The following is a 24,144-nucleotide window of genomic DNA, read 5'->3' as shown; positions in this document are numbered from 1 at the left end:
GCAACCTCCACCATGTCAGTCAGAAGACCTGATGGACCACATCAATGATACCATCATCAAAGTATTCCAAACACAGGTGAGAGACATGATGAGCACTTTCTTCCAGGACATGGCATGAGACATGCATGACTCCTTCCAGGACATCACAAGGAAGATCATTTGAGACTTTTTGACCCCATCAGAGAGGGCCCTGTGGAACGTAACCATTGTCTATGTGATCCAGTCATGTATTGATGCCACCAGCGTATGTTCCTACTCAGCTATCTTTCAGTATTAAGCACACATTTGTGCTCACATCCCATACTGCAGTCATGCTTTTAAGAAGCATCTTATGGTACACACTTCACATGTCATGTCATATGGGGATATATTATCACTGCATTATGACACATCTTAAAGTATGTCTCTGGCATTATCACCATTGTGTCATGGGATCATCATATGCTGACATTTGTGCAGACGGTGTTACAGACATGTAGGAAAAGTATTCCTGCCCTCTGTATTTGGCTTACCTCATCCGCATACAGTTGACCATGACATTGTTATTTCTGATCCAGTCTGCCCCTGTATGTGGTAGATGTGTCTGCCACAGTTATCAATCTGCCAGTGTCACACACTTGTCCTACAGGGTTCTGGCAGTGATCATGTGACTACATGGAAAGGTGATGACATATGCAAATGTGCTCCATTACATCTGCTAAGTTTAATAACATTTGAAACACACATACCGCTGTAGTGCCATTCTCCTGTGACTATATGCATATGGATGATATATTTGCATATTTTGAATATTTTGCATATATTGGTGTGTTGATTTTTGTTTTTGATATGCCTGTTTACATACATGACATGTCATTGTATTTGTTCCATATGTGCATTGGTGTATCCATTTGGCATTCTGCCCTTGTGAGTGATGTTTGATGTTAATTTTCTTCTAATGTCATAATGTATACCTCTAGCATTAACATCTGCATTGCCTGTTGCCTTGCAATATGACATTAATGACAAGGACTGATATGCCAAATTTTGGAATTTCATGATGTTATCATATGAATGGCACAACTAATGATTACCTATATTGTACAGCCTTGTTATTATGGCAAACATCACTGTGTGGTGACTATACCTTCTCTTCTGACATGTACACCTTCTCTGTGTGTTACACATGTTAACATACATGTGCAGTTTTCATTATGCATACTCTGTCTGCATTGCTTTGTATGGCTGTACATTTGCATACTCCTAGCATTGACAACACACAAATCACAGCTTGTAATGCAATATTATGAATGAGTAATTGTCCCACAGGTGGTGTGCCATACCTGTGTACACATGACTGTCATTTGATCACTCATACACATTTACCTGTACTATTGTCATCATTTTTTGTGAGAACTCCATCTGTTGTTTTATGATTGCATGGCAGTATATAAGGGTATGGGATATTTATTCCTGCTTTTTTATGTACCTCTGCTAATTGTTGTTTACCTGTTGCACATTAGTGTGCTGCTTATGTCATTTGTACAAAGACAAATGTACAAGTCATCACCAATGCACAATTCACACTTGTGAAATGATGACCGTTTGCTGCATATACCTTACAGGGACTTGCAGTCCATCTTGTGTTGGAGGCTCGTGCATGTGTAATGTTTTTACTTGCATATGCTTGTCCTGTGTTTTTATGTTCCTACTTTTTTATGCATGCATTTCCTTACTACTGTAGACATATGTTATCTGTTCCTCTTCCTCTTTCCCCCTTTTACTTTTAGCCATGTGTTTCACATATACATGACATATGTATATGTGTAGATGCACCATTGTGTGATGTATCATCATTGGAATGTAGTTCTACTGGGCTTATATGACATTCTGCTGCCAATATATGCTGTCATTCACATGCAATGCATATCTACACAATGTGGCGATTATAGTGATGTTTCCATCTGTGTTCATGTTTTATATATGTTGTGCACTCCCTAGACATACTTTCTATGTTTCTTGTGTAGCTATGTATGGCATTATTCATATCCTATTAAATAATGTATCTGTATCACCATGCGGTTTCTATAAGGCAGTTTCACACTACATGCCATTGGTGGGGGTGTGTGTGATGAGCCTTCTGTATGTTTGGTTTGTGTGATATCATTGCATGTCACATGTCTACATTGCCTATCTGCACATCATTTGTGTTGCCTCTGGCATGTAATATCTACTCTGATGTCATGAACCCATTTCTCCTGTCTTACTATGTGCTGTGCACAGTTAGTGGTTTAATACACAGTCACATTATTCTTCTGCTATAGTACAGCTGCTTGGCTCTGTGTTTAGTTATTTGCCTGTTGCATGTGAGGGTGGGGGTTCTAATCTGGCCTCCACTTGTGTGCTTCTACATTCCCTTTTCTGGATTTGCTCAGCTTTGCTGTTGCTTAGTTTATACTAGCAATGCCAACAGCCTAGTGGATGATGATATTTGATATTCATTGTGTATTGCAATGCCAGGAAACCCCATTATGTGTTATGTATTACACTCCTACCATCAGTCACACTTCTTCTGGCATGACAGTTTGCAATGTCTCAGCACTGCTTTATGCACTGGTCCATAATGTATTATTGAGGTGCACAATGGCTGGTATGCATACCTACCCTGTTTGTCATCTTTCTTTAACTCATGTTGTATAGTACATATGTGTGCTGCCTTTGTACCCCTTGTATCCTTTATATATATTACCAACCTTTGTACATTGTGTCTTGTGCTATTTGTTATATGTTAGTATCCACACCTTTCCCAACTGCCTCTTTCTTTGTCTTTTTCATACTACTCTTCTCCAAAAAATGAGACCTATTCCCACCAAAAAAAATTGCCCATACCCCTCTGACTCTCCCTCTGACCTTCCTATTCAATCACCCTCTTGTGTGCCACTCTTTTTTACTCTTGCCCTACATCTGTTTTGCTATCACCTTATTTCCATGGCTATATGCATTGCATGTGTTCCCCACACTTGTTCCACACCCATTGTCAGCTGAAGTTAGCACTAGTGATGTGGCCATGGATTTAATTTGGTCATAATTAATATTTTTTATTTTATTTTTTGCAGATTATGATGGATTCCGCAGATGATAATGGATGTGTGCGTATATCTACATCTGTGTTTTGTGATGATATCTGCAACATATTGTGAATATTTGTGTTTTTTATGGCACTATTGCTGATGGCACTTTTTTCTACTGTCAGTGTTTTCCACATATCACTGACATGTTCTGTTGAGTTTGCATACCTCTCACAATCGTACATTGCTAATGGTAATATATCACATTATGGTCAATTTTTCTTTGGAATGCGGTTTTGCATTACTTGACTGTAGCTGTCCTGACGTTGCTGGTTATTTGTGTGTCTGCATTGTGCTAAGATATGTTTATTTGACCGGGACACATTTGCGTATTACTAGATTTACAGCAAATCTTCAGTAGAACTCAGCATACTCTGCCAAATTCTGTGAAGCTTTTGGAATCCGACACTGTATTCTTCAGAAAAGGCTTACTAATAAAAAATCTGCTGTTCTAACAATTTTTTAAGTTTATAAAAGCAATATTTAAAAATCAGTCCCTAAACTTGGGCCTTTGCACCCCCCCCCCCCACTCCATTGTTTTTGGCTTTGACCAGAATTCTTGCACTAAGAGGTTGAGAGGTATGCATGGGATGTTAGAGGAACTTGTTCCAGGTTTTACCTACAAGATTTATGGTAAGTACATTTTTTTTAAATATGTTTATTAACCTTCTTAATGGTGTTATTGGACTGAGCCATTTCAACCAAAAAAATACCCAGTTGAGATACTATTTAAACAGACAAGAAATTAAACAGCTACAGTAGAATATACAAAGTTTAAAAGGGTAACTGTTCATGGATTCTAGAATACGCAAACTGATAAAGGTAATTTCGTCACCAAAGGAATTGAAGGTTAGCTTGTGTGTGTGTGTGTGTGTGTGTGTGTGTGTGTGTGTGTGTGTGTGTGTGTGTGTGTGTGTGTGTGTGTTGCCCTAGCGTCAATGACTCACTTAAAATGGTGGCAGCTGGCTGTCTAGGACAAAAAGCTATGCTCTGTTTTTTTTTTTTTTTTTTTTTGCACCTCGATTGAAAGTTCTTAAGTCATCTCCATCCACTGCGGGCTTTATTCTTGAGCTGTTTGAGTTTGTACTGGAGCTGTAGATAACATCTTGAACCAAATTTGGCTCTTCAGCATTCTTCACTGTCTACCAGGTCATGGCATTGTAACACGGCTTCTTTTGCTCCTGATATCTCATCTGTGAATGTGGTACTTGATCGTGGAGTGGTCCCTCAATCCTGTGGTTCTGCAGTTTAAGTCCATCAGAGATGTTGTTTCCTGAAAGACTTCTTAACCTCCTCCCATGTGCTTTCCCACCCCACTGCCTTCTATTTAAGTCCTCTATAGAAACTTTTGATTTTCCCACTGTCTGTTCACTTTTAAGGAGTTTTGTTTTTGAAACATGTTGGTGTGCACGATTCATCTGTAGTGCTAAGGAGGACTTTGCCATACTCTTTGTACTGCATTCTTTGGGGCAAATATAATGGAACCTGACCTTATTGTTATGCTGCTGTTATGACCATAAAATAACTTCATGCCACACAGTTCAACAGAGTAGAATACTTAAGTAATAACCCACGCATGGGTGTGGCTAATGCTAGATTTACCTATGGTTGGTGTGGTTTGGTCACGAGGGTGAAGCCCGAGTGGCCAAACAAAGACAACCGTAGGTAAATCCAGCATTACCCACACCCAGAAGTGGGTTATTGCTATTATACAATGATATTATTTAAGAAAAAAGATACTTACTTTTCTTAAATAATGGCATTCTATAATGCCTCCATGCTGCCCTTCTGCAGCTGTCTGGTATTCTGCGGCAGTTCTGATGTACTGCACATGTGTATGCTTACGTAGTAAATCAGAGCTATGTGTGGAAGCAACAGAGAAAAGAAGATCTCTGTTGCTTTTTAAAAGGTGTCTCACTATGTTAAAAGAGTTTAACATAGCGAAATAGCTTTAAAAAAAGCAACAGAGATCTTCCTTTCTCTGTTGCTTTTTTTAAAGCTGTCTCAATATGTTAAACCCATTTAACATAGCAAGATTACAGCAATGGAGCTCTTCCATTCTCCATTGCTGTGCAACACACACACAAAAAAAAAAAAGACATACTAATGGAAAAAGTCCGGGCGACCAGACCTTTTTCCATTAGTATAAGTCTGATTTACAATGGGCACGCTGACCAATCAGCATGCACGTTTTGGAATGTTAATGGGTGGGTCATTGTATAATCTCCTTTATTGTACAGAACACACTTACGTGGGAGACTAAACAATCAAGGTCTTGTCTCCCTCAACACAAGAAATGTCATTCTTTTATGCTATAAAAGTTTCTAGGCAGAATGTTTTGTATTTATTGAACTATAGCCACTGGCCAATTAAAACTAAAAACTTTTGTATTGTTTTGCTTATTAAAAATCTACAGAGCCCTTATCTGTGCCTTTCCTTATTAGGCACAAGTTCCGATCTTCTATGCTAGAACTTTCTACACTGGGAATATTCACAGTGGAGGTGAAAGAAAACTGAAGACAGACCAAGGCTGTCAGGATCCATCTTGAAATAAGATGGATTCCAAAAATAGAAAATATTATGTACACACTGGACATTTTTCCCATTTTATACTTCTCCCTTCACACTGCACTGGTTAAGCACTTGATCGGTTGGACATTTTATCTTTGTGTGTAGCTTTGGACCTGGGTATTTAAGTAGTAGATTACAACAATTTGTCTCAGACTGTGGGCATTTTAGCTCATGAGCTCATATTTTGGACTGCATGTAATTTTACGGGTATTTATATACTTTCAAAAGTTTGTGCTGCAATTTTTTTTGCATTTATCATTTACATTTACATAATCTTTTTTTTCTATTTGACTTTTATTATCTTGTAGTGTCTTTAATTATGTTCAGCTGGGAATTTATCTGCTGTGAAAAATATACACACTTTGCAGCATTTTATTTTCTTTATACATTAATGTACTGCATACCATTGCTTCACTCTGCACGTTTTGTGCAGTTCTAGCCCCATACCCCTGGAACCGAGGAATAAAGTAACAAAGCCCTAACTGAGACCCAGACAATCCATAGTCATCTACTGACACAAGCACTACAGGGATCAGGTGGTGAGGATGGGAGTGAGAAGTCAGTACCAGCTTGTCCATATCCATAGTCATCTACTGACACAAGCGCTACAGGGATCAGGTGGTGAGGATGGGAGTGAGTGGACAATGCCAGCTTGCCCATCCTGCAGAGATAGTGGCAAACAAGATTCACTGCAATAACAGCATTATAAGCTCTTCCCAACCAGTTTGTTATACTTTTAAAAGTAGATAGAGCTCTTATTTTTAGTCCTGAAGAAGAAGAATTATTTTTTTTCTTCCTGAGGGGATGCCAGATTGGGAGACAGCAAAAGGCTTTGGAATAGCTAGTTACAGCTCTGGCCTGGGGCCTTAGGGAGGCTAAGGAAGGTCCAATAGTCCCAGCGAATCAAGAGAAGAGCTGATGGTCAGCTGGAAGGAGCTGAAAAAAAATGGAAACCAGCAAATAAGTGCTTTTGTCTATTGAATGTAAACTCCATCAGCTTATTGTACAATAAAGCTGTTGTTGGTTGCTGGTTTCCATTTTTTGTTTTCTTAGTAGTTGGTTTAGTTTTTGTTTTTGAGTTGAAAAATAAACACTGAGGTTGAAAATTCAATTATATGCAATCTCCTGTTGTATACCAAATCATTTTAAGTGTAATTTTTGTACTCGTAACTGTTCTTCTTGGATATTTACCAACTCATTTAATGTACCATTTTCTGAACACAAATCTGTTCTTCTTTGCTATTTACCCAATCATTTAATGTGTCACTTTCTGAAGTCAATATCTGTTCTTCTTGGATTGTTTAGCTGTTTAACTCCCTTGGACTTTATTAGCAAAACTCTCACTCCACATGTTGTTTTGCAACCTCTATTGTAAGCGGACTATGCATGAGGAAGCAAAAAAATGTTCAGTTATTTAAGCAGCAGTGACATTATCAGAGGCAGGTTTGTGGCAGAAGTATTTCATCAATGTTTCCTTTCTACTTTAAACTCAATAAAACAAGTCCTTTACTCTTCTGGGTCCTTAAATATACATTAGATGACACTTGCCATTTGTGTGTTTGTGTGGTAAAATATAAAGAAACATGACTTGTTTGTGAAATGCATGCTAAGCTCAGCCTACTTCCTGCTGTTACAGGTGTTTATGCTGTCTGTGGTTGACCGGTTATCTTGGTATCTACTGCCAGGAACAAAGAAACTGAAGCTGTTTTATCACATTGACCGCATGTTCCCCAGACACCCTGTGTTGGACTTTCTGCATTTAATTATTTATTTATATGACATTTGTGATAGAGGACTGATCTAGTTAGGCCCATTTTATTCAGAGTTACATGGAATCAAGGACTATAAGCATATGCAATACATGGAGTTATTGAGGTACAGCTTCATTGAAGTATAATAAACATGCAATTCTACATTGGGTGAAAAATGTTATGTTGGATACAACAGGATGCAAATGAAGTAAGACAATTAAGGTCAAAAAACTTGTGGTTAAAATATAGGCTAAACTGAAGTACCTGTGATAATGTTCAATATGATATGCAAGAAGTAGAGTTGTAAAGAAAATTCTAAAACAGCAGTATGTTTACAGTATCAATGTACAGTTGCCTAAAGTGCATTTTCATACTTATTTACAATACAAAAATATATTTGCCCATAACTTTAAAAGATCATTCATCAGCTTACTTATAGAATGGTAGATGCAGCCACAATGGTAAATGTGGTTTGGCGTAGTAGGAGGAAGGGCCATATATTTTGTTATTGGGCTGGGCCAATTATTGGGGTTTTGGGGAATGCTGAAATTAGGTGCATAAGACTCTAGCCAATGGGTCTGTTTTTAATCTCTGTCTTATTTAACTGTAGGGATAGCGCTTATGATTGAAGGTAGGCTGTCCCAAAGTTTTGGGCCTAGGATTGAAAAAGCATACTTTTTATTTATAAATTAATTGGATGGCCTAAGTAAGATGACATCATTATTGGAGTGGAACATAGTTGGTATACAGTAGACAAGGTGTTAAGCTTTTCTGAAAGTTAAGGTCAAATGTGGCTGTATATTGATTTATATACCAGAATATAAACCTTTTGAAAATGAAGTCAGATAACATGCCAAAAATCAGGGTTTGCGGTCTGCCACCTGAAGGACTATGTACGATAAATAACTCTTTGCCTAAAGACCATTCTTCAGCTAAACAAGATGGCTGCTCACCTATTTTTTTATAACACCAAGAACCCTTACATTAAAATGGGTTTGGGAGTTAAAATGGCACACTGATACAGTCACAGCCTGTTGTTGCATAAATGGAATGTCACACATCCCTTTCTGTGTCTTTTTTCTAACAGCACATGTGCATGAGATGATAACCCAGATCTGTAGTCACCTGTCACACCTGTAAAGTGTATAGCTCACAACAGTAGTGGACAGTTTCCCAAACTGTCCTTCATCTTATCTGATATAGGAATCTGGTGTGAATGATGTCTTTAATTTGATTTCTACTTCATCCCAGCTGTGTTCTACTACTTAATGTAGTAATACGAAGGAATAGTAAACTCCCCCATATATTGACTCTTATAGTACCTTGTTAACTCAGTTAACCCACTGGGTACAAATGACTCTTTACAGTAGCACCCTATTTAAATGAGATGCTCAGAGGCACATACTTTACAACAGAGCTTAAAATTCAGGACTACAGGGTGAAGCTCATCATTAGCAGAAAATAACTTTAATCCTCTGTGTTAAACTGTCAACTTCAGGTTCAGTTGTAGCACAGTGTATTTCTTGTGTCTTTATTTATTTGTCCCCAATACTCTTTTAAAAGACTTTGATATCTGATTCAACAGCTTATTATTTATATTTCAAGATTTGCATTCATTTACATTATCTGTATTATTTGTGAACTATTTTGTAAATGCTTCCTCTGTTGTTTACTGTGTAGTTTTCTGACGTGAGAACTGCAGAAGGGAACAATTGTCCCTGCATTATGCCATATATGTCTATGGATCTACATCTACTTACTGAAATGAAATCCCACTTTGTCAAACTTCATAACCACGAGATAAAGTTGCCGAAGATGTAGGATCACAAACACCTGGATCACCATACAATAATTCCGGGAAATAAACCATTTGGCCACCATGGTGAACTTTGCCCTTTTCTCCACTATAGTGCAATCTCAGACTTGTTGTATTTAGTTAGGGGGTGTGGGGGTCAGAGCCCTTCACATGGGGGATATGGGGTCCAAAGCCCCCAACTTGGGTGGCTTTGATTTGCTTCAGTTTGCTGTTGAAATGTTGCTGGACAAGTGATTCATTTCCCAGAGTTATTTTACAGTGATCCGAGTGTTTGTGAAACTACATCTTCGGCAACTTTGTCTCATCGTTATGAAGTTCGACGAAGTGGAATTTCGGTAAGTAGAAGTAGATCCATGTCTACATTACAAGAAGGTATCACGAAAATGTTTTGACACACTAACAGTTAAATAAGTAAGTAGAAATAAACATATATAATTACAGATCATGGGCAAGTAATCACTGCACAAAGCAGTTAGCAACCAATAAATTTCAACCTGACTACCTAAAGACCACATACTTTGAAAGTTCTGCTGATCTAATCACCAGAAACAAATACACAAACTGCAGAAACCATTCATTGAATTGCTCTGCAGATGGCCCTATACAAGAAGAAGAAAATACAAGAAAACTGTTGTGGGGCAAGCTTTCCTATATCACACATTACAAAAACATGAATAAAAGAAAAGAATTGCTAATAGGTAATGGCAATTGTTTCCCTTTTGCTATGCTTGGATGATCTTTCAGTCAGCAAGAAATGTGAAATAATGCTGCTTAAGTGTGCGATCACTGGAAGCACTCAACAACAGTGATAATCAATAGGGGTAGATGTCCTGTTCCCATAAATATAATAGTCTAACCAACAAAACTAATTATATTAAGGGTAGATATATAACCATTCAGCAGTTCCATCAATATTGCAGTAAAGGAGGAGGATAGGACAGATAAGGACAGTAAAAGTGGGAAGGGAATAGAAGGGAACGGGGAGCAAGAGAGATGAGGGGACTGGAATGGATAAGACAGAAGTACTGCAATACTAATTTTCCAAACTGACTACATATGTATACTGTCTGATGCAGATGCCTCATACAAAGCAAATGTTAGTATACACTAATCTAACTCTTTTAGTGTTTATTGCAGTTACTCCCTGTTTTGAACAAAAATAAACTCAATACTGTATAAACAATTGCACCACATACTGCTGCCATTGCAGTATTGTGCAAAGTTTTGTTAAAATAGAATTATGGAGAATTCACACAATGAGTTGTACTACTCTGATCAAACATAACCTTTATTGCTGTCTTCTGCTAAATACAGATAAGAAAAACATTTTAAAAAAAAATGTTCACCGCCAAAATGTACTTAACATAAAATGCATTGTGTGTCAACACTCAGGAAGCAGATGGCATCCTGAACATACATTTCTGCTTAGCTTTTAAAATGGCATGAGAGGAAGAGAGGCCTACAGGATGTCACACAAATGCTGCAGGAGAAGAGACATGTAAAATCATTTGTAAAGGAAAGTGCTTGCAAACCTGAAAATGGGCATGACTATTGGCCCAGGTGGAATGCATCAAAGCATGCTAAAGGAACTCAAGAATTAATCTAATGCACCACTTAGAGCCTAAAAGAATACACAAGGGACACTAGATGAATTACAGTGGGGTTCAGAGGGAAGCAGATGTTATTTCCATTGCACAAGAACGCTGTTCACTAGGAGAATAACAGTTACAGAGCTGTAAGGAAACAACCAGTAATCCAAGTTGAGGAGAGGCCTCATATTTATCTCCAGAGCAAAGACCTGCAGCACTGAGATTGGTATGTATTCACAAAGGTTCCGAAATGACTAATAGGTTAATAAGCCGGGGGAAGGGGGGACTTTTTAAACCTAGCTATGTTTTCCAAAGGTGAGAATTGAACCCTATGCCATGTGTCTATAAAATAAACTCCTTAACCCTTATGCCAACCCCCAAACCCAATGGTATGTTATGTTAGAGAAATTTGATTAAAATTATTGGCTAGGCAGCCAGAGAAAGTAAAACAGAGCAGCATTACTGAGCAAATGCTCCTTCAGATTTTGCAGCATTTGCATTATATCACTAAGAAAACTAACAACGAAATGGACAGTTGAGGAGTAGGTAAAATCTTTACTTAATATACAGCAAAGTGTGATCTTAATAGTAAATACTAACAAGTGGGCAAGTATCTAGGAGATTGATATGTGGTTCAGTGCTGTCCATATTTTCAAAAAATGTCCAAACTTCTGCCTCAAATTTTTGTTTTATTCCTCATAAAACGTGTGGTTTTGTGGCAAATCACTTTGGATTAATGTCATTAAATAATGACTGACATTTGAGCTTTAGATTTCATATCCTTTAGAACTTGCATGTCAAAGCAAATCCTTTTATTTTAATAACTGTTAAAGTTTATAAGAACAATAACTAGTATTTGTCCCTAATTTTGGGTCTTTGTTCCCTCATAATTTATGGCTTTGTCCAGACTTCCTCTGCTAACAGATTGAGAGGTCTAATCATATGTGAGAGAGGGGAACTTTGAGCAACCTATCTGTCGCTGGAGGAGTGGTTTCAGCCCAGAAATTAGTAGTTTATTGGCCATTTTGGGCTAATTTCTATCTCTTTTATTTCCTTGCTATAAAACCTGCATTTGCGAGGTGTTTGTGCTTGTATACAGCTCTGCAAGCTCCTGCCTGGTGCCCTGCAGAGTTCTACAGCAGCAGAGAGATAAAAGAGAAACTTTGGAGTGATTAAGTATCATTTTCTGCATTTTCTTGCTACCTTTAGCTAATTCTGCCTAAAATGCCGATTTTGCAGAGTTTCTATGATTTAAAAAGCTTGTTTCAGCTACATATTGTACTTATTTTACTGCCTGCACTTTAACAAAGTCATTTTTGTGTTTAAATTATCCATTTAACTATTGTAAGCTACACACTCAAGTGTGATAGCCATTTCTGTGCATTTAAAGTGTTTTTTTGATTGTATCTGCTTTATTTTCTGAAAAAAAAAACAAAAAAAAACTTGTTTTCCCGCCTTTCTAAGCTAGTATAGTCCAGTTTTCAGGTTAGTGCTGAATTCAGGCTGTGTTCACCCATGTCATACTTGGATAGAAGGAAGCTTCTATGTTCACCTGTGAGAGAGGGGAGCTTTGAGCAGCCTATCTGTCGCTGGAGGAGTGGTTTCAGCCCAGAAATTAGTAGTTTATTGGCCATTTTGGGCTAATTTCTATCTCTTTCATTTCCCTGCTATAAAACCTGCATTTGCGAGGTTTTTGAGCTTGTATACAGCTCAACAAGCTCCTTCCTAGTGCCCTGCAGAGTTCTACAGCAGCAGAGAGACAAGGGAGACTTTGGTGTGATTAAGTATCATTTTTCTGTGTTTATTTGCTGCCTTTAGCTAATTCTACCTAAAACGCCAATTTTTTAGAGTTTCTGTGATTTAAAAAGCTTGTTTCAGCTACATATAGTACTTATTTTACTGCCTGCACTTTAACAAAGTTGTGTTTAAATTACCTGTTTAGCTGTTGTAGGCTACACACTCAAGTGTGATAGCCATTTCTGTGCATTTAAAGTGTTTTTTTTTTATTGCAACTGCTTTATTTTCTGAAAAAAAAAAATACTTGTTTTCCCGCCTTTCTAAGCTAGTATAGTCCAGTTTTCAGGCTAGTGCCAAATTCAGGGCTGTGTTACAAGTTTCTGTGTTTGCCCATGCCTTACTTGAATAGAAGGAAGTTTCTCTGTTCACCTGTGAGAGAGGGGAGCTTTGAGCAGCCTATCTGTCCCTGGAGGAGTGGTTTCAGCCCAAAAAATAGTAGTTTATTGGCCATTTTGGGCCAATTCCTATCTCTTTCATTTCCCTGCTATAAAACCCGCATTTGTGCGGTTTTGAGCACCGGGCAGCGCCAGTTAGCTAGGGTATAACTATTCCCAGCTCCACAAAGTCAACTCTTTTTCCCTAGGAATTAGGCAAACTTTCAACTTAAGAACTCAAACTATTCACTTCTCAGCCTGGCACTTGCTCAAAACTCATAGCATGCATTAATAAACCTTAGCACTAGACCCCCCCCCCCATACTGTAGAGAAAAACAAGGCTCTCTATTTTACCTTACCAGCCAATCAGTAAAATAGTTCACTGTACCTATCCTGGCATGTCCAAAGGGCAGTTTCAGGTGTACTCTCTGGTCCAACTGGTGAATCTGTGCATTTTGAGGTAATGTTAAAAGTGCCTCATGTACACAGACAACCCTCTCCTCCTACCACCAAACACTAATACATGCGAGAGATGCAATTATACAACCCAAGACTGGACCAGACAGAAAGGGGAGAAGGGAATTACTAGCATCACACCACCAGTCTCACACAGACCTATGAAACCAGCACCGACAAAAAACACACATAAATACACAAAAACATACTCGGAGGCTCTAAATAAAAATCTGCAAAAGCAACAGAGACCTCCAAAGCAGCCATCCAAGCAACCTCCACCCCCCCAACACAAACCATGAAGCACATACTTCACAAAACCAGTGTGCCACGCAATCACAGCCTTTAAGGCAAAATAACATAGCCAACACACTAGTAATAGGTGATTCTATAGTCAGACACACTGATGTCCCACTCACTAGGCTGAACAAGGAGAAGGTTACTGTTAGCTGCCTGTCAGGTGCCAGGATCCGCCACATAACACAAGCACTCAGGTCACTCCAGAACAAGTACAAATATGACTCTGTCATTGTCCATGTTGGTGTGAATGACCTGAGCCGTACCTCCCTGGACTACATGAAAAGAGACATGGAGGAGGTCTCTAATCATGTAGCCCAGGCTGGTATGACCCTAACCCTGAGTAGCATCTTGCCCTCACCAAGAATGATAGCACAGTATAAAGAAAAAATAAAAAAAATTTCAACAATTGGCTAAGCTTCTGGTGTCATTCAAAGGGGATCCAGCGTCTGTCAGCCTGGGATGACATGCTCGACAAGCCACACTGCTTGACAGCTTGCACCTGTCACCCTTAGGCTTTGGAATACTGGCCAAGGCTCTTGCCACCCCAATAGTGCCTTTTTTAGGCAAGGCTCAAAAGACAAACCCACTGCCATAAATAGCACAAGTAACAAAAATACTGAGGGTAATGCTACTCAATGCCAGAAGTCTAAACTTCAAAATGGACACACTCGAGGCACTCCTCAGTATGGAGAAAATCAATATATGTGCAGTAACAGAAACCTGGTTTAAGGCTCCAGAGAGCACCCCAGCACTAAAAGGCTACAACTCATACCATACATTTCGGCCACAAAACCTGGACCGAAATACAAAAGGCGGGGGCGTATCCATATTCATCAAGGATACCCACACCTCCAGGTTAGTGGCACAGCACGATGCTTCAGAGATCATCCATGTGCAACTAACAATGGGCAAAAATGCAATTCAAATTGTAGCTTGCTACAGATCACCCACCATGTCCCAGGACCCCATTCCTCATTTCTGGAAACACTGGAAAACATAAAGGTCCTACCAAACACCCTGATATTGGGTGATTTCAATTACCCAAACATTAACTGGGAGAACTACTGAAGTACTAACTCTCTTGCCCAACATTTCCTAGAATTTATAAATTCAAACACCCTGGATCAACTGGTCAACACCCCCACCAGATGTGACAACATATTGGACCTGGTCATCACAAACATGGGCGACCGGTGTTCCACACCGAAGGTCAACCCCTCGCTGGTTAGATCTGACCATAATCTAATCACTCTGGATATCCATATCCCACCCCCACCCCCGGTCAAAGAAACCACTATGAAAAACTTTTCCAAAGCAAACTTCACATTACTTAAGACCGAGGTGGAAAGTTTTAAAGCCCCCATACCAAAGGATAACGCTGTCCAAGCTGAAAAATCCTTTACTAATGCACTCTATGGGCACCTACAAGGATGCATGGATTGTGCTATCCCAAGCAAAACCAAGACTCACTCCTCCAAGAAAAGGAAACCAGCCTGGTGGACCCCTGCCATAATCAAGCTATACAATAGAAGGAGGAAACTAGTACAGAAAAGAGTAAAATCCCAAAAGGGAAGACATCCCTGATCAGTATCAGCAAGAAAGTATGATCCATCATAAAATCATCAAAGGCTAGCTTCTAAAGCAAAATTGACCTGGACCTGGACCTGGATTTATTTGTACTTGGCAGAACAGCAGTTGTTTTTCATTCTAAAGCAAAATTGCCAAGGACTCCAAAGATAACCACAAGGCATTCTTTAGCTCTGTCAAGAATCTAAATGGCAATTCTCAGATCTGTTCAGGGTTAGTGCAGAATGGCACAAAATACACTGAACCAACCGATATCGCCAACATCCTGGCAGACAGGTTCAGTGCAAACTTCACATAACTGTCACTCACATAACTGCATTTACAATGCCTAGTTACACATGTGGCAGGTGTATTGAACTTGTCTTCCATTGGAATGTATACTGTGGGAGTGATAACCGTAATAAATTACATCCACATGATTAATGTTACAACATATGCAGGTTATCCAAAAAACAAATGCTTGGTGCTGATACCCCAACCAGAGAACAACGATTAAGAAGCCACAAAAACAAAAGAACTCTGGAACGGTGCTGTTATGTATCCAAAAATTTAATAAAACTCTGCCATAAAAAACATACAAACTTCTGAGAGGTAAGCGCTTTTGGGTGTTAACCCTTCATCAGGCCTATGAGTTCTTTTGTTTTTGTGGTTTTTTGTAACATATGCAGGTTAAACAGTTCTGAGGCTGGCATTGTCTTAAGCGTATTTAGGAAACAATCTGGATGGGTGTTATGGCAGTGTTCACAACTGTGACAATGTGGAGATATGGTGAAGAATCATGGACACCTGTGCAGTCGTTCCAATGATAGTGTTAAATGACAAAATAAAGCATTTTTTAAGCAACACATATGTTGTCAATGGTAGAAGGCTATTGAGTGTTAATGCATGCTGTGTGTGTGTGTGTGTGTGTGTGTGTGTGTGTGTGTGTGTGTGTGTGCGTATATATATATATATATATATATATATATATATATATATATATATATACATACATATACATATATATATATATATATATATATATATATATATATATATATATATATATATATATATATATATACTGACAGACATGACACATACACATAGATGACTCATTGAGCAGGATATAAACAGAATAATCATCTGATGTACATATTGCCATTTGTCTAACTATAGCAGATGTGACATACATACATGTACAATGGGTCACTCTAATATGCCATATGAAAAATGCACATAAATCAAGGTACAAGTGTAGTCTGTTCCCTGACAAAATGGTTGTGCTTCTTAACATCATAGGTTCATACTAGAATAACTGCCCTTGTGGGCCATTTTAAGTCTAGTCAATTACCCCAATTGAGAATCAAATCCTGCACTTTGTGTCTGTAAGGTAAACAACTTAACCATTAAGCCAACCTCTCACTCAATACATATACATACCACATGATGTGTAAATGAGAAAAAGAGAGAAATACTGTTAAGACATCAGCAAATGGGCAAAAGCAGCAATGGTTTCCTCCCACAGTCCAACAACATACAGTAGATGGATTGGCATTCTAAATTGGCCTAGGTGTGAGTGTGTGCATGTGGATGTGTGTGTGGTGCACCCTCCAAGGAGAGCTGGGCCTTGGGCTAGCAACCTGAGTCCATAAAACCCATAACTGATACAGAAGCAATTAGCGCTGAAAGGCACTCATTCCATAATGTACCTCATGGTGTGTAAATGGGAAAGAGAGAGAGATAATGTTAAGACATCAGCTAATGAGCAAAACCAGCAACTGTCAGGGTACAATTATTTGTGACTATGATGTATTTGTATTACTGTAAGCAATGATATGATGTGTGTCCTTCCTGGTGTAAGTGCCATGTTACACATACTGACTTGAATAAGGTTGTTAAAGTACAGATTTGAATGCAGTATGTTGTAACTGATATACATAGCCCTGAAGTGAGCCCTGTAAAGAACAATATTAAGAACTGTATAGCAGTACAGTAACATACAACACAGCCAGGTGAAGCATTAAGATGCATTGCTAAGTGACCCGTTGTAGATTTACATTGCACATACTCCAAATGTACATTGACCTGTTATAAATGCTGTTATTCTTCACCCTTAGGTCACTAACTCCATTGTATAGACATTGGCAAAGCAAACATTAAACTGAATAATTCAATTAGGTCCTGACCAAGACCAAGAAGTGGAAAGAAAGATCACATGACATTCAGTAGTTAAAGTTGTCTTTGATTCACTGTGCACATCTACTAGATCATTATACTGGGCATACTCATGAGGAATTTCAGCAAAGAGTACCATAACTTCAATGAAACAAGACAAACACAAAACAAATGTCATAACATAAGTTCATTCACATTTTCTGATGATTTTGCAGCATGGTACACATTAAGAACTGTTATAGAAGCTTTCATGTCCTATAAAGCTCTTTAGTGTGAACAAAATAATTACAGTAATGCATACATGTTTGTATGAAGACATGAAATAAAGAACATTATTATTCGGAAAATAAATTATGTCTGTGAACATACTCAGCATTTGCATCTTTCCAGACTTGAACACATCCCAGGGCACATCACAGAGAGATGTGTATCAACTACTGAAGTCACAGAAACAACAGGCATACCACATTTATCATGAAGGACACTCTTGAACAGATTACATCAATCTCCTGCTGTAATGCATATCAATCTCCTAACTTGGTGTGTGGTGCCCTAAAACTGAAGCTGTCTGACTGTGCCATTTCTTTGTCTAAGACATGCCTGTCTGACACAATTACCTGACTGACAGACAGACAGACAGACAGATGTGAACAGATTCAAGCCCCTGCCAATCATACCACACACTCTGCAGAACTATGTGTTCTCTGCATCTGCCCCAGGAGACAATAATGGAGGTTGTCATAAATAACACTAATCAAGCTGTGAAGTAAGAAAGGGCTTTTGATGTTAATTTATCCAATAATAATTTGTCAGAGTGATGAAAATGAGGTAGCTATATTAATATTCCCACAACTGTGAAAAGTCCAATATCAAGTTTTACTTGGACAAGCTAGTACTTTCCATCTACATTCTTTTTTACACACACAATACCAGATATAAACCACAGCATAGCAGTGTAGACACATTACACAAGTCAGTAGTAACTGCATGTGCCGCAAGAGCACTCACAACGCAGCAATCCCAGAACACCTTTTGCACTGCCATGAAATCCTCAAATGTGTTAAATGCTGTTTGTCCAACATAAACATGGATAGAAATACCTTGAAGCAGTGGTGGTCATCTCATGCCAGTGCGCTCATATAATCTAGTCCTTTTCTAGAATTGAACAGCCATCTATGCAAGTCCCTAGGCTAACGAAGTGTCTATTAATCACATGTACTACAGTGAAAGTCTTAACACAACTGTGAGACTCCACCTGTGTAAAGTCATTGCATCATTTGATTGCATTGCAAGCCAGTTGCTTGAGGTAAAACAAATGGGGAGGCCTCTCCCACTGTAACCGTACACATTACAATTGTGGTGGATGTCATTCATGCATAGCGGTATACTGACACATGAAGATTGTAGTCACTCACTGCAGGTTTTGAACACCTACATATGCAACCACAGAAGCTACATGATATTGTGAAGATTGAACATGCCACGGGAAACGTCTTACTACAATTATGAGATATATGTGTATTTGAAGGCATTACATCATCTTTTTGCTGCAAGATAGATGCTTGACTAGAATTTGGTTAGAGAGTGGTGTGATCTGTGTTGTTACCACACAATACTGCATAATGCTATGTACACCCACACACATATGATGCACAATGCAGTCATCCCTGTAACAGTAGAATCAAATCATGCACAATGTGTAAATAATCATGGATTCAAACCCATGGCTTACTAATGCAACAGCATACTGAACATTGTTTCAATTCCTCACACCAGAGGAGAAGGCCTAATATGAATATTAGAAATGACAAATGTTATCAAAAGGCATCATCATTGTTAAAGCATTTGTCTGTCAAAAATGGACAATAGCTCTTGTAAGAGGAATTACCAGCTATGCATGTACACAGCAGACAGGTGGGTAACAACATTGCCACCAACGTATACATTCACAGTTATAGTGATACAAGTGAGTATAAGGAGTAATGGCCGGATTAGAACTGACTACAAAATTAGAATTACAAGCTAGAGAACATTGCATGAATTGCAAGCACCACAACAGATATTGTCTTGCACTTGTGACAGTGCAAAGATGAATGGATGGCATCACTGTTGCTTAATAGGGTGATGTTTAAGCTAAAAAGGAAAGAAAGTGGTGAACAAACTCAATAACACTCTACAGCTATACATCCTAGATGTCTTTGAAGCCTTGTCTACACAGCACAAGAGAGAAACATACACTCACAGTTGTCAAACACTGCCTGATTCAAACTACCTACCTATCTAGTTACACAGTCTAGAAAACACAGTATCAACAGACAGCAATGAGATAATACATTTTTCAAAACATTATCTAATCAGTGTGTTTCCAAAACTGGGTTTTGCCTGGGGATGCTAGAAATGTATAGGGTAGCCCTCTGCCAGTGAAGATAGCTCTCCTAAGTGAAAGTGTAGTGACATAACTAATTGTATATGAGAGTACAAACAGTCACACTAGTTAAGAAATGCTGGACTTGAACCACCTACATATCTAGTTTTACAATCTAGAGACCTTGGTATTAACCTCATGCTCCACAGGAGAAGTCCGACTTCTACAGGGAGAGTGTGCACTTTTGACAGCATGACCGCTTCAGTGTGTTGCAGGGAAGATGTTTGTGTTAAAAGTGTGAGTAAAGCCCTCTCCCATGAAAATGTTTCTCCTGAGTGGGAGTGGGCATAGCATATCAGTTCTTAAAGCTGTACTTACCTGACACTAGACACACACACACACACACACACACACACACACACACACACACACACACACACACACACACACACACACACACACAGGAGAAGTCTGACTTTTACAGGGACAGAGTGTACTTTTGTTAGGATGACTGCATTAGTGTGTTGCAAAGAATACGTTTGTGTTAAAAGTAATATAAGGTAAAGCGGGTGTCTTCTTCCAGTTTAAATGTTACCACATATGCTGATGAAGCTATACTTACCTGACACTAGAGCCACACATACAAGTTCACCACTGTTACATTTGAACCACTTGCCTATGTATTTGCACAATCTAGAGAGGAAAGTATCAAACAGGAGATGTCTGACTTTTACAGAGAGCGAGTGCACTTCTGTCAGGATGACCTTCTCAGTGTGTTCCAGAGAAGATGTTTGTGTTAAAAGTAGGGGTGGAACCCTCTCGAAATGTAAATGTTTCTCATGAGTGGGAGTGGCCACAGAGCATCAGTTGTTGAAGGTATACTTACCTGCACTAGAGCCACACACACACACACACACACACACACACACACACACACACACACACACACACACACACACATATACACACGCGTTCACCACTGTTGGATTCAAACCACCTACTTATCTATTTACACAATTTAAAAAATCAGTACTAATTGCATGTGCCACAGGAGAAATCTAACTTAAAATGAGTACAAATGCACATTTGTAAGGATTACCACATCAGCCTTTTGCAAAGAAGCTAGTGTGCTTTACAGATTTTGGTGAAAAGACCTATGTCTTGACATGCAGAAGTAACAGCAATGTGCTGATCCCAAGTGCTTAGATACTTCACAGATAATTTATATGTCCTATCATTCATGTACACTACATTACTGTGACTGATGTACCTGTTTCACTGTATGGTGTTTTTTTGGCAGTCACACTTGTGAAACAGCGGATTGACAACCAAGAATTCATGAGTGTTCATCTTGAGATGACTGCATGCAAACAGTAATAATTTTTTATGTGATTTTTCACGTATATTGTCTCATGACTGTACAGTGTAAATATAACCACACAGGTCAAAAATATGGCAGTGCACTGCTGAATACTACCGATATAGGATGTGTGAAAATGTTCTACAGCATTGTATATCATTTCGAAGTCTAAGTATTGGAGTACAGGCATGACTTTACAGAATGATGTGTTCAGGCAACATCACAATGAACTCTACATGTTGAGTGTAACACTCCATTAACACATACAGAAGTTGTATAATCCACTCAAACATTTTTTTTTTAATTTCCCCCTGAAGTGCAACACAGACAATCTCATTTGTGCAGCTGATGGCAAAGTATTAGCACATAAACAATCATTTATTAGGTGTTAATCTTAGAACTGCAATCATCAGTAATCTAGGTTGCCCCATGGCAACCTCTGATCAAATACTGAGTGTAGACATACAAGCCATTGAGAATCTTATGAAATCCAGAGCAGATATACGTTATGTTAATGTTTTCTATGTTATGATTTGCACATTTGTCGTGGTAGTTGCAGTACTTTACTCATTGTATGTATGATGCAAGTGTATAATGACACAGCCCTCAAACGTTGTGAATGCCCATTTATTTGAGACACGTTGTGATTGTTGTAATGTAGTTGTATGTGCTTGTATGGCATGATTCTTATGTCAGGCTCTGTACATGTAAAGTAAAAAATATCTGGTGACGAATCCAATATATTGAGTAACAAAAGCCAGAAATTAGGGACAAATTGTGAATAATGCCCTTATAAAATTAGAACTTGGCTTGGATAATAGGATTCATGTTAGAGTGCATTTTCTGACCTCTATAAATTTGCAAATGAAATGTATGGCATTACTTAATGACTCCAATCTTCAATGATTTGCTAGACATTCACAACTTTAGTGATGAATACAACAAACATTGAGATACATAAATGTGAACAGCATTTTAAAAGCTGTGAATTACAAAGGTACTGCTGTGTACAATAAAGTGTTTCCATTATGGATGAAGAAGGGGCAGGACAGTAAAAACATGATGAGGACATAAGGAGGGCAGTGGTGGGTTAATAACGTATGCAGCACACAGTTAAATACATATGTTAAGAACTGAAAACATTACTTAATTGTGTGACATATCCCTGGATTCAAACTCTTGCCAGTATAACATAAAATGTTTACAGATAGAAGGATTATCTAAACTCACCACATAGGAAGCCATATTTTCTTTAGTTAAACTCACACATTTGAAGGGACAGGGACAACAGACTGAAGGAATGAAAAATGTAGGCATCGAGTTTCATCACAGTGATGACAATTATAACATCTCATAAGTATATATTACATCCAACAGCCTAATACATGTTACAGTGTGACAATGAAACATCTCATAAGCATATAGTACATCCAACAGGCTAATAAATATGTTACAGTGAGTGTCTCACAATAATACTATCAGTCTGTATTTCTACAGCACAGCGGGGCTAAGCACATCTGCACAATGTGAACTGAGCCAGTGTGGTCGAAATTAAAATCTTCATCTTTCGCCTTAAGACATGAAATGCCATCTAGCATCAGACAGCATTGCTGCACTATGCCACGTTCTGTGCAAAAGCTGAGGGGAATTAATCAGGAAGAGAGATTAAAAGACAGGGATACAGACACAGGAAGAGTTTTGCTTATGGGCCATTTCTACGCATGTTTCTGTTGTGTTAGTCTTGGGTTTGTCGTCATAATTTTTCTGTTCAGATCTGCTCATGAAAGTTTTACCAATAGGGAGTGAGTAGATGAATACATCAGCAGGTTAATGGTGTGTTAATAAAATATGTAGCCAACAGTTACAAACAAGTGAGTCATATAAAACACATTCCATAACACTTTCACATACTTATGGATTTGAACCTTCACACTGTACAAAAAGCAATCTACACAGCATTATCTCAGCATGCCACATATGAGCTCTTACTTCACAACGTTAAAGTCTGCCAACAGACTTGAAGTAGAGGATAATGCATGCATCAGTGTTCATTGCAGTCATGACAATTGTAAAATCCCATGTATACATTATATCCAGTAGCCTAATAAATATGCAAGAGTAAAAAGTGATGATACAGAAGGGGAGCACAGAGAGAGACATTTTTTCCTGGGTCATTGCTGAACATCTTTGTAGTGTGTTACTGTTATGTTTTTCCTGAAAATTAATCTGTACAATCATGTGTTTCCAAGAAGGAGAAAGGTTGAAAAGTAGAAACATGATTAAGACATAATCAGGATAATGTTAGTCTGATAAAATATGTAGCCAACACTTGTACACATGATAGTAATATAAATAAAACATTAAATAATACCTTCACTTAGTTCTGGATTTGCACCCTTGACACTATGCAAAAAGCAGTGCACAGACATGTGAATTATGTCATCACACCACACAGCAAATGTTAGGTCAGACACTTAAATGGACTTGTTTGAAGGGACAGTGACAAAATAATGAAACAAGAGAGAATTTAGGCACCAGGCTTCATTTAAGCTTCATCACAGAAATGACAATCTTCTTCTTCTTTCGGCTTTTTCCCGGTTAGGGGTCGCCATAACAAATCACCTGTCCGCTCCTGATTGTCAGTGGAGTTTTATGGTGTCGAGGTGCCAGCCCGGCGCCCAACCTTCCACAGAAGGCACACACATGCACACGCTCACACCTAGGGCCAATTTAGAGTGTCCAATCCACCTACAGCATGTCTTTGGGATGTGGGAGGAAACCAGAATCTGAAGTTCCAAAAAGGTATACATTATGTCCAGGAGCATAATAAATGATTCAGTGCAGAACAGAGATGTTGTGTTGTAAGGCTTTATGAGTAATGATTTGCATTTTTCTCGGGACACTTGAATTATATGAA

The sequence above is a fragment of the Protopterus annectens genome, chromosome 5.part1, assembly GCF_019279795.1.
Source record: "Protopterus annectens isolate FY-2018-M chromosome 5.part1, PAN1.0, whole genome shotgun sequence".
Lineage (NCBI taxonomy): Eukaryota > Metazoa > Chordata > Ceratodontiformes > Protopteridae > Protopterus > Protopterus annectens.
This window is presented reverse-complemented; position numbering follows the sequence as displayed.